Genomic DNA, 12,353 nt, shown 5'->3' with positions numbered 1-12,353 from the left:
CATTCATGCGTCGGGCAACTGCACGTTAAGACTGGCCAGCTTCAAGCAAACCAATGGCGATATGACGGTTGGCTTCACTTAGACGTGACATTTTGCGTTCGTCAACAATATTCCAAATACAGTGAATAATCGACAGACAGCGATCAACCTTTTATACCCATCATTGAGACTATCTGATCCCCAACTTTCACGTGCATTGCATGTGAATTGTGTTCTGTGACACTACACGCCGAATTTGAAAATCATGCTGTTTGTAGACGCAAGAATAACAATTCACCAAGAACTCGCATCCACAGGGTTTTATTCGTTGATGGTAAACGATGGTACGTTATGCGTTGATATACGGTGACACGTACAAATGTAAGATACACGTTGGACGTTGGTCGTTAGCCATAGTGTGAAAAGATAAATAGTCGAGTTGATGAGTGGATGAGTGGATGAGGTTTGTAAAACTAGAATAAACAGAAACAATTTGTAATATAATTTGACTATAAAATACAATGCATTGACAAATATCATCTAAATTCATATCTAACAACTTTGAAAACCTTTGAAGATTATTTGAACACTTTCAGAAAATATTGCATGTAACAATAACATTATGAGGCCATGAACTTCAAAGAAGACTATTAAACATTATATTTATACAAAATAGAATAGTAACTGTGAAACAATAAAGATGCAAGACTTACATTTGTGTTCCTGTGTGCTACATTAATATTAACAGTCAGAGGAGACCTCTTGACGGTATGGAGGCTGCTAACACACTGAAGCATGGGGTCCCAGTACCACATGTGCTTTTTATGGTCACATGACAGGAAAGTGGTACTATGGGATATGAAACATAACAAATCTGCAAAAGTTTTATTAGAAAGCTGGGATTGAACCCTAGCTGGCTGGGTTACTAACAAGGGAGGTAATAGCTGATACTAGGATGAAGTAAGAGCTGCACTGTGCTACAGAGACAGTACACATTAGGAAGACATTTATAATGCATGAAATATGCAAATGATAATTATGTGAAAATACCTGCAGGAGGGAAATGTGCACAGAAAAAAATGAAACATGTGTATCTTGCATTAACATACTTGGCCTCTTAAACATACCAAGGGTAGTTTAATAAATACACATATAATGCAAAGTTTAATCAATACCTCACATGCCAACCTGTGCTGAGCCCGATGGGACGAGCAGAACCAGCTTGTGAATAGGTCGTCGTAACTCTGCACCTCTTGCTTTCAACAAAACACTTCTGACAGTGCCATGCGTATCCACCTCAGTCTGGATTACACGACCCATGGACCATGCACTCCTGGGTAAAGTGTCATCCTTGATAAGCACAACATCGTCCAGTTGAAAGTTCCTCTTAGGACAATTCCATTTTGTCGTTGTTGCAGAGACTGAAGGTACTCTTTCTTCCATCTGGACCAGAAGACGTTGGTCAGATACTGAATACGTTTCCAACGCTGGCGGGCGTACACATGATTCTGCTGAAATGTGCCAGGCGGTGGGATAAACACATCAGGTTTCATCATAAGGATGTGATTTGGAGTGAGGGGGTGAAGGTCGTCTGGATCCCCAGAAACTGTAGTAAGAGGCCTGGAGTTCAGGATAGCCTCAATTTCACACAATAATGTTCTGTACAGCTCATCGTCAAGGTATGATCCAAACTCATGAAGCATGGGATTGAGAATACTGCGGACAGATCTGATCAGTCTGTCCCAAGCGCCACCCATATGGCTTGCTGATGGAGGATTAAAGCTGAAATTGATTTCCTTGTGAAGCATATCAGAATGAATTTTTTCTTGATCGAGCTGATCCAAAGACTCCTTGAGCTCTCTAGCTCCACCAACAAAGTTTGTCCCATTATCACAGAAGATTTCCTGAACTGGTCCCCTCCTGGCAATGAAGCGACGAAAAGAGTTAATAAAGGAACTTGTATCAAGCGAGTTAGCAGTTTCAATATGGACAGCTCGGCCACTGAGACACGTGAAGAGCACGTCATAGCGTTTAACACACTTCCTTCCCTCCTTTACAACATGTGGTCCAAAAGTCAATTCCAGTGTAGGTGAATGGACCAGCTGGAGTCACTCTACATGCTAGAAGGTCAGACATCATCTGGGTACTGGTTGGGGTCTTAAATGTTCTACAAAATACACATTTGTTCATCACACTTCTTATGGCAGAATTTGCCCTTGTGATCCAATACTTGGCCCTCAAGGCTGATAGAACATGATTTCTCCCAACATGCCCAAGCCTGTCATGAGTGTCTCTAATGATTAACATGGAGACATGGTTCTTTTAGGGGCAGAATGATGTTTCATGTCTTCAGAAATTTCGGCTCTTCTCAGGCGTCCACCAACACAGAGAAAACCGTCTCTTATAACTGGGTTCAACTTGTACAATGGGCTGCTTCTGCTTACATTCTGTGCTCGGCCTCGTTCATCTGCTGCTTTCAGCAATACGTTCATCTCAGACTTGTACTCGTGATGCTGGACAAACCTAAGGATAGTTTCTCTGGCACGAGACACCTCTTGGACAGTAAGCGGTACAGACGTTAGGTTACTGACCTTTACGGTCTGTGCCTTGTACTGGAGGAAAGCAAAGAATCGTCTATAGATTGCAACAGCTCGTTGCAACCTGTGCCATGATGAGTAGTGTTGGAGCAACTTACATACAGTGTCCTCTTCACTTGATGCCAATGTTCCTGCAACAACTGATTTCATCATAGTCATAGCAACAGTTTCTGAAGTTTCATTACTTGCAGTACATGGTTGCTGAGGCCAATCCTTCTAAAAGCATCTAAGAAATGGTGGACCATCAAACCAAAGGGAAGATTTCAAAAGCTTGGCACATGTAGTTCCTCTTGATGCAATATCAGCAGGATTACCTTGGGAGTCCACATATTTCCACTGCTGAGGATCAGTGTAATCTCTTATAAGCTTTACTCCATTAGTCACAAACACAGGGTACCTGTTTCGTTCGTTGCTGATGTAGTGACGTACTGTTGTGGAGTCTGTGTAGTATGTTGTACTATCAATGGCCATGTCTAGCTCCTTCTGAAGAAATGTCCCGATCTTCACTGCAGTGGTTGCTGCTGTCAGCTCCAGTCGTGGAATAGTGATGACCTTGAGAGGTGCTTTACCCATCACCAGAGCAGTGTGAATGTTCTCTTCATTACAGAGTCGAATGTAGGCCGCACACCCATAACCTGTAACACTTGCATCCGAAAATATATGGAGCTGGCAAGAGACAACATTACCAAAAGCGGGTGGTTTCAAACAGCGTCTTACCTCAAGATCTTTAAGCAAATCAAGTTCGCACAGCCACCTATTCCAGCTATCACAAAAGCTCTTTTCTACATGATCATCCCAGTCAAGAGACTTGTCCTTGCACAGGTCTTGCAGTATTTTCTTGGCTGGAAGTAGAACTGGAGATACTAGGCCAAGAGGGTCATAAAGGGAAGACATTGTAGACAAAATCCCTCGTCGTGTAGCAGGCTTTTCTGGCAAGTCAACTGAGAACTTGAATGAGTCAGACTGAATGTGCCATTGCATACCGAGAGCCCGTTCCATGGGGATGTCGTCACAGCTAAGATCTATGGCTTGAATGTCTTTAGAACAATGCTCTGGAGGAAGGGAAGACAAGACATGCTTACTGTTACTGGTAAACTTTGTGAGATTGAATCCCCCTTCAGCGCATGCCGATCGCAACTGTGAGATCAGTGTGACAGCAGATTTTTCATCCTGAACAGACACAAGACAGTCATCTACGTAAATGTTTCTATCTATTGTATAGGCAACATCAGAATCATACTTGCAATGGTACGTTATGCTTTGATATACGGTGACACGTACAAATGTAAGATACACGTTAGACGTTGGTCGTTAGCCATAGTATGAAAAGATAAATAGTCGAGTGATGAGTGGATGAGTGGATGAGTGGATGAGGTTTGGAAAACTAGAATAAACAGAATCAATTTGTAATATAATTTGACTATAAAATACAATGCATTGACAAATATCATCTAAATTCATATCTAACAACTTTGAAAACCTTTGAAGATTATTTGAACACTTTCAGAAAATATTGCATGTAACAATAACATTATGAGGCCATGAACTTCAAAGAAGACTATTAAACATTATATTTATACAAAATAGAATAGTAACTGTGAAACAATAAAGATGCAAGACTTACATTTGTGTTCCTGTGTGCTACATTAATATTAACAGTCAGAGGAGACCTCTTGACGCTATGGAGGCTGCTAACACACTCAAGCATGGGGTCCCAGTACCACATGTGCTTTTATGGTCACATGACAGGAAAGTGGTATTATGGGATATGAAACATAACAAATCTGCAAAAGTTTTATTAGAAAGCTTGGATTGAACCCTAGCTGGCTGGGTTACTAACAAGGGAGGTAATAGCTGATACTAGGATGAAGTAAGAGCTGCACTGTGCTATGGAGACAGTACACATTAGGAAGACATTTATAATGCATGAAATATGCAAATGATAATTATGTGAAAATACCTGCAGGAGGGAAATGTGCACAGAAAAATGAAACATGTGTATCTTGCATTAACACTGTTAAATACGGGTATTTTACGGATGGTTCGTTTTGTTGTGATGTTTAAAAACATAAACACCATAGGACTCATAAACAGAGCAAAACCCTTTGTAAAATGAATCACGTTTTAATTCATTGCTACATGAAATTGCTATATTCATGATGCGTTTCTTTTTTGGAGAGTATATCAATAAGCAATGTCTGATAGCGTTAATAATACGATCGATCAGGTTCAGTGGCAGAGGGCTAGTGATGGTTTTATTCACACGTCATGGTAAACGAAGGTGTCACGATGGTCTGTGTCGTGGTTTATCTATTGATCCCAGTCAAGTGATATCTCTGCATGAACTCATGATGTCAGTCATTACTGTTGCATATCGATTGCATATTGCTGAGTTTGGCGTTATACAACAACCAAATAAAACATAAAAGAAACACAACCTTTCAAACGAATCTGTATTAAACGACTATGCTACATATTTTAGTGTGTGCAGCAGCTGTATAAAGTTTCAGTCAAACAGAACACCCTGCTTCAGGGCAGTAGTGGTGGAAGTCCAACGGAATGCGCTCCTGTTGTAAGACAGAGTTAACATGTGCTGGTTAAAGTGAAGTCAGTCTCTGCTGATAAGTGGTAAGTTAGATGTCAGGACATTAAGGGTAACAAAAGGTCCTCATTCATTTTCACATCTTGACTGTATTCCAAGACTATTCTTTTCTAAACAAATCTCATTAGGTGCGTACTTTAAATATAGTTTGTTGCACATCTACTAGTATCTTCCGCCAGAATGTTTTGTCAATGTTATCACGATGTTGAGCATCCACTTGAGGCTGATAAATCTTCATTGTTGTGAACTTGATATGTGGTATAAAGGTTATTTTGTCCCGTTCACAGGTGAAGATAGTTACACTGAAGGATAAGTATTGGCAGGTGTTCGTGCACAAATAGCCAGTTACCAAATACACTTTGAATGTTACATAAACATGAATATTACATAAATATGAAAATAATTCATGAGCACGGCGCAAAAAACTTCTTAAAATCTCCCTATTCAGTTTGCACAGGCACTGTCATGGGTGATGTTACAGTAATCTGTGTGTTCTTCCTCCATCGTCCACGTTCTCTGTTGCGCTGGAGAGGAATGAAGCTTCTTTGTTCTAAGTCCCGTTCACATAATCCGGAGTACCAGTCTCTGTTATAGCCCTAGTGTTGACGTACCGCATCTCTACTTTACTATAGTGGTTATCTATGTCCTCGTAATGGGAGGCCGATGTATACATGTTTGTGTTGTGAGCATTGTCCTCTGGAAATAAAAGTGATATTATTGTTTTGCAAATAGACCAGAAATATATTTTAGATCTAAGCCTTGTGGGATTCTGGTCATAACAAATACCAACACTATACTGCTTTGGAGTGTCACCCGACCTTGACATGGATCAGGTTGTCAGGCTCGGCCACAGCTGTTGCTCATGCTATTAACCATTAGGGCACGACTTTAAACGTAAGTGTTATATTAACAGATTACACTGGCCATACACGTGCACATTAATATTGTGTAAGTTTACTTCCAGATAGCCAATACGTAATGCATGGAAAATGATAATACTGCTTCGTCAACTATGTGTAACTTGTCAGAGAGTTTGATATTACCATGAACGGGTGAAAAATCCGTTCAATACAAATAACTGCTGACAGGTAGAACCAATAGGAGTAGAGTATATTAATACAGTTAACTGGTCACAGATAGAACTTATGAACCCATAAATACAGTTCTGGTCACAGGTAGAACTAATGAACCCATAAAAACACAGGTAGAACTAATGGGGTAGTATATTAATACAATTAACTGGTCACAGGTAAAACAGGTAGTGCCTTTGCTCACCTCTAGGTTTGGTTTTCATCCACACGATGACGATGACGGCGGTAATGAAGCAGCCAGCAACTGCACCACCTACAGCTCCAACTACGATGTAGATGACGTTTGACGCTTCCTCTGCAATAATGAATTACGAAAGCAAAGCGTAAGTAAGTATGTGAGTTTATCTCTGTTTGGAATAGAGTTAGAGTTTAAAATACGGATCTAAGCTTAAAAAGGAAAGGAAAACGCAAAGAATAGATGCCTTGTAGCCACTAGCGAGTGATTGGTGATGACAATCTGAACTCTGAAACCGTAACCTCTGAGCCTGGCTTAACGTAGGATCGTAATTCCCCAGTACTAACTCTACTGAACTTGCTCACCTGGGTCAGTTGTATCGCCTGCTACACTGCCCTCTGAAACAATCAAACACTTATAATAGTGAGATGAACCTGCCTGAAGTGAATAGACACTGTACATGAATATGCTGATTATCCTGCATTGATATCTTCAAAAACAACATAATCATCACTGGTGCCATACCTCTCTCTGCAGTCGACTAACCATGAGTTGTCTGACGATAACTCTACAAACCTGCGTACATGAATTCATTTATATTTAAGGGGTTTGAACTCTCCTTTGAAGATATTCCTAAAAATTCGTTTATGATAAGCATCAGTTAATATAGTTTTAACGATCGATGATCTCACCCAAACAGGTGCTGCCCTTGAGGTAGAAGCCCGGATGACAGCTGGTACAACTGACGTTGCTGGGGGACATGCAGATCACGTCACGGCATCCAGCATGTGGGGGAGGGAATGCTGTTTGCGAATATCATCATGGCAGCCATAAAAAAGATAGCATGAGAGTCTTCACTATCGAATGAAAATGTATCTGAAACTTTATGACATGGGCATAATAAATATGATTTGAAATTCGTTCGTTAAATACACCGCTCTAATATGTTTGCGACCCGTGGAGATTCGGGTTTGCATTGATCTTCAGTAACCCATGCCTGTCGTAAGAGGCGACTAACGGGATCGGCTGGCCAGACTCGCTGACTTGGTTGACACATGTTGTCGTATCCCAATTGCGTGGGTCGATGTACATGCTGTTGATCCCTGGATTGCCTGGTCCAGAGTCGATTATTTACAGACTGCCGGAATATTGTTCATTGTGGCGTTAAACAATTGGTGACAGCAAGGATAGAAGATTTGCTCCTTCACAAACGTAATGTGAAACGGCTCCACAGCATGTGTCTCGTCAACGTGGTGCACTGACGCAAGCACTAATCGTCAAACAATTCGAGGTGGAACAGCTACTGTCCCAAAGATGATCAAAACAGCATCGTGCTTGTCTGCATTTGCAAAGGTCCTTTGAACAGACACCAACCAATAAGCTAATAAGACTTTCAATGTAAGATTTCCGTTATGTAAAAAAGGAAACAGGGTTCGTTTCTCAGGCATAGAAGGGCACTTTGCATGTGAAGTAGTCCGTTTTGCTATTCAGAACCATTTAAACTTTGCATTTTTGTGTTCTAAGGTAGCAAATGGTCCCATTTGCTAACATTATAAAAATATTTGAAACTTGGAGATTTTGCCTTTCCTGTGCAGAAAATATACTTTGTTCAAGTGTGAAATCGATTAGTAGTTAGTTGAAATAATTTGGTCATTAAAGGCCTAATTATAATTTTAGAATTTAAGGTTTCAATGAAAAATATTTAACTTGAACCACATTTTCCCGTGTTTGGGGCTGCCATTGCATGTGTTTTTATGGGTGCGACTAGTTATGGCAGGCACGCGCACCTTTTCGCAAACACCTGGTATAATTTGTTTGAAACGGATTAAAAAACACAATGATGTATACGGACTCGTGCAGTCGACACGGTGGAAATCAATTCTAATATGGAAAGGGTTTGGTCACTTGGACTTGTATTGACTATTCTGGACCTACCTTCACAAGCAGCAGCGCCCCAGAAGTATCCTTGCTCGCACCTGCTGCAACATGATGATGATGACTCCTCACAGTGTAGAATCGGCCCAACAGGCGGACAGGCTTAATCAAGAAAAGTTACCAGGCTAGGACATTGAGTTACGGGAATAAACGTAACTTAGTTCATTGAAATGAATCTTATGCCAGTTGTTCATTTTCCTAATGACTGCTAACCGCTAAGATCCGGGTTAGAATTGATCTTCAGTAACCCATGCTTGTCGTCAGAGGTGACAAACGGGATCGGGTGGTCAGGCTCGCTGACGTGGTTGACACATGTCATCGTATTCCAGTTCCGTAAATCGATGCTCATGGTGTTGATCATTGGATTGTGTGGTCCGGACTTGATTATTCACAAATCACCTCCATATAGCTGGAATATTGCTGAGTACGGCGTTAACCAACCAGCCAACTGACCGCTTTACTGTGCGTGGATGAATTATGTCATGACACATTGAGTCAGCGTGATTCGCTCATCTGGGAGAGAGATGAAGGCGAAGTAAGAAAAAATTTACCTGTATCTCCACACGTGCTTCCTGGTGTCTGAAAACATTAAGGAACATGGTACAAAATCATGCAAATTGGGCGCGCAGTTGAGCTGAATAATATTCGAATTCATGTATGACTCGATGTTAAGACAAAGAACAGTTGAATGTATTTACAGGAGCAGTGTCGCATGAGAATAATACTGGCGGCCAATTTTTTTACAAAGCGTGCTATTTACTCTATTCAGTCTGCTTTATAAGACAATTAATTGTTTGGCCCTTGCTTACGAAGAGGCTCAAAACTTAAGGTTTGGGCTATATCTGGGGAGCCCAACGTGTAGACTTCCCTGTATCTTTTTCTGGCAGAACTTGAATTTAGATTAAAAGCCACTTCTGAACAGAATTGGGTTTGTATACTCTGTAATAGCTGTAATATCGAAAATGAATATCATTTTCTACTTGTATGTAACGCTTACATTGATCTTAGAAAACAGTTTATACCACTTAAATACTTTGTAAACCCAACAATTCATAAGTTTAACAACCTTTTGTGTAATACTAATGTTGGAATATTGAAACACGATGAAATTGTTTGTACTATAAATACATAAATATCGCAACTCTGTGGACCAATGATATATATCTACCATGGGCCGATGGCCTACATTTACCCTTTGGAAATAAACATAAACAATACAAAGAGGAGCTCATGTTATATATTCAGCAGCAAAAAAACGTCAGTACGAATTCAAAATTAGATAGGCACTGTGATCAAATCATTATGGAAATGGACATCATAAGCGGATCAAAAACATGTTTTGTGTACAATATCCTGACACATCAATGAATAACTCAGCACAATTCCAAGACATTACGTGAACGTTTGTAGTCCATTCAGACTCTTGACTTCAGTATCTAGTGTGACCACCACGAGTGGCAATAACTGCAGCAGGCGTCTATGCATGGAGTGCACCAATCGATTGATGGGGGCCATTGACACCTGAAACTACACTCTGAGAAAGGTCTGGCGCAATAAAGCGGCTGTGTTCGGCCTTGGTATGACATTATTCAGTCTCCTCTGAATTTCATCCCAAAGATGTTCAATTGGGTTTAAATCAGGACTTAGGGCTGGCCACTGCATAAATGTTGACACCGTTATGCTGTAGGAAGTCCCGTGTAGCTCTGGCAGTATGGGCCCGGGCGTAATCATGCTGGAAAATGTTGTTCCGGTGACGTGCGAAATGTGGTATGACGTGGGGTCTGAGAGTTTGGTCGATGTAGCGCACCGCTGTGATGCCGCCTCCTCTCCCTGGACCAAGGTTCTGGAACACCACAGGACCCACTCTCTGGTTCAGGCCTATTCCAACCCATACCATGATACTTGCACCTCCCCATGAGTCTCTTTCCATAACACATTGATCTGAGTAACGCTGGCCACGTCGTCGCCATATTCTTGTTCAGCCATCTGCAGTTGATACGCAGTACCGACTCCCATCTGTGAACAAAACAGTTCTCCATTGCCTGTACCGTCAGTTTTGGTGTTGTAGGGCAAACTGTTGACGTTCACGGCGATGACGAGGGGTAGGATAGGTCCACGGTAAGGTCTGCGGAAATGGAGGTTCCCGTTTTAAGACATCGGCGTACTGTATCAGTACTGATTGGTCTTCCGTGTGTTCCCACTGTCTGGCGTGCTGTTTCGGATGCCTGCATGAAGGGATTCTGTACATGCTGTCGCACAACATGGCGGTCTTGTCTTGTGGTCACCCTTGGTCTGCCAGTACGGAGGCGATCATTTGTGGTGTTGGTGGCCCGGAAACGTTGCTGCAGCCTGTAGATGGTCCGAACGTTGACCTGGAAGTGATTGGCAACGGCTTGTGCAGTGTGGCCAGCTTCAAGTCTTCCTAGCGCCTGGTTCCTCTGAGCTGTCGTGAGTCGCGGCATCCTGCTGACGTTGTAATGTGAATGTTTCAACCAGGTTTGGGGGTGCATTTTATAGGGCTGGTCCTTGTGAACAGCACGTGCAGCATGAGTTGCATGAAAAACATGGAGAACACCGTACCATCTCCGAGATCAGGTTGCGTTTTTGAGACCATTTCCTGGGTTCCATTCTGAGTTTGGGAAGGAATGTCTTTGCTCAGGTAAAGTTGGAGATGTTGTCAAACATATACAATCAAAACATTAAATGAGTTTACAGTTATCCGTTTCTGCGAAGGAAAATTCCAAACTGACGTTTCTTTTGCTGCTTAGTATAATACACGCCAGTACGTTCTACTTCTATTAGTGGTACCAGCCATTTCAATTACACTATCTGCCACAACAAATTTGATAAGCAAAAAATCTGGGAAACTCTACTGAAACACCCAAGACCTGTCACTTCAAGAAATGGCGCTAAACATAATCTTAGTTTAGTTAATTTATACATATATATGAATGTATATGTCCAGATATGACATATACTACCCACCAGGAGACTAATTGTAACATTAACATCAGAGAATAGTGGAGGTGTGCCAGAGTCCGTAGCCCGCACCAACACAGCAACCTGGCTAGTGTCACTGTTCATGAGAGGAACGGCCACAGAGAGGACACCGGTGACGCTACCCACGACGAAGTGGGAATCGAGGCCCATGGGGTAGGTCCGGCTGATGCTATACCTCACCTGGGCATTGACCCCCATGTCGGCGTCTGTGGCCTGTGGGGATATGGTTAACACATATATGCTATTGGTAGAGGTGTACACGTCTTAAGCCATTTAATTTGTCTTGTAACGTCACCTGTAGAACATTTACTCTAAATATGCTACATTACGTTTACAAAACTGATGTTTTCTATTGAATGTACAGTTAAAAACAATATATTCGAACCACTCAAAAATTTACGAAAACTATTTAGCCCCCTATAATGCCGTTATTAACAGGTTCCTGCAATTGCTAACGCGGCTTCTTACTTGTGTTCAAGAGGGCCTTCGTTCCAATTTTGGATTGGCAAGATTGGTAACAAAGAAACAAATCAATATTTCATTGTGTTACTCATGAAAGGAATCGAATCTGTTCTTTAGACGACAGCTTTGAGTTGAGGTAAAAACTTGATATAAGAAATAAGCAATGCAATAATGGCAAAACGTTGATTAAGGATAGCTTTGTGGTTAAGGTATTGAAGTTTAAGTACAATAAGACTGACTAAGTTTAGTTTTACGCCGCTTTTAGCAATATTCCAGCAATATCACGGCGGGGGACACCAGAAATGGGCTTAACACATTGTGCCCATGTGGGGAATCGAACCCGGGTCTTCGGCGTGACGAGCCAACGCTTTAACCACTAGGCTACCCCACCGCCCCAAAGTACAATAAGAGACTGAGTTACAGTAACATGACTTTATCCAACCAGGTTCCCATTTTCTGTTTGGTTAACAGGGGCAATTTTGAACAAACTCATTTGCCTAAGGTGAGAGCAC

General features: G+C 41.6%; 2 long non-coding RNA genes across 2 annotated transcripts; both read right to left on the bottom strand.

Annotated features, from left to right (window-relative positions):
• Window positions 1–283: 283 nt before the first annotated feature.
• On the bottom strand, window positions 284–1,078 carry LOC124269062. The gene is made up of 2 exons (XR_006896410.1): window positions 693–1,078; window positions 284–452 (listed from the first exon to the last, which is right to left on the bottom strand). It is a non-coding gene; the product is annotated as an uncharacterized LOC124269062 (long non-coding RNA).
• A 5,403-nt stretch (window positions 1,079–6,481) lies between these two features.
• Window positions 6,482–8,468, bottom strand: LOC124269061. The gene is made up of 4 exons (XR_006896409.1): window positions 8,380–8,468; window positions 7,137–7,247; window positions 6,810–6,842; window positions 6,482–6,564 (listed from the first exon to the last, which is right to left on the bottom strand). It is a non-coding gene; the product is annotated as an uncharacterized LOC124269061 (long non-coding RNA).
• Between the last annotated feature and the right edge of the window lie 3,885 nt (window positions 8,469–12,353).

This window comes from Haliotis rubra, unplaced genomic scaffold, assembly GCF_003918875.1.
Source record: "Haliotis rubra isolate DU_JTF1 unplaced genomic scaffold, ASM391887v1 Scf1415, whole genome shotgun sequence".
In the NCBI taxonomy this organism is placed as follows: Eukaryota; Metazoa; Mollusca; class Gastropoda; order Lepetellida; family Haliotidae; genus Haliotis; species Haliotis rubra.
This window is presented reverse-complemented; position numbering and strand designations above follow the sequence as displayed.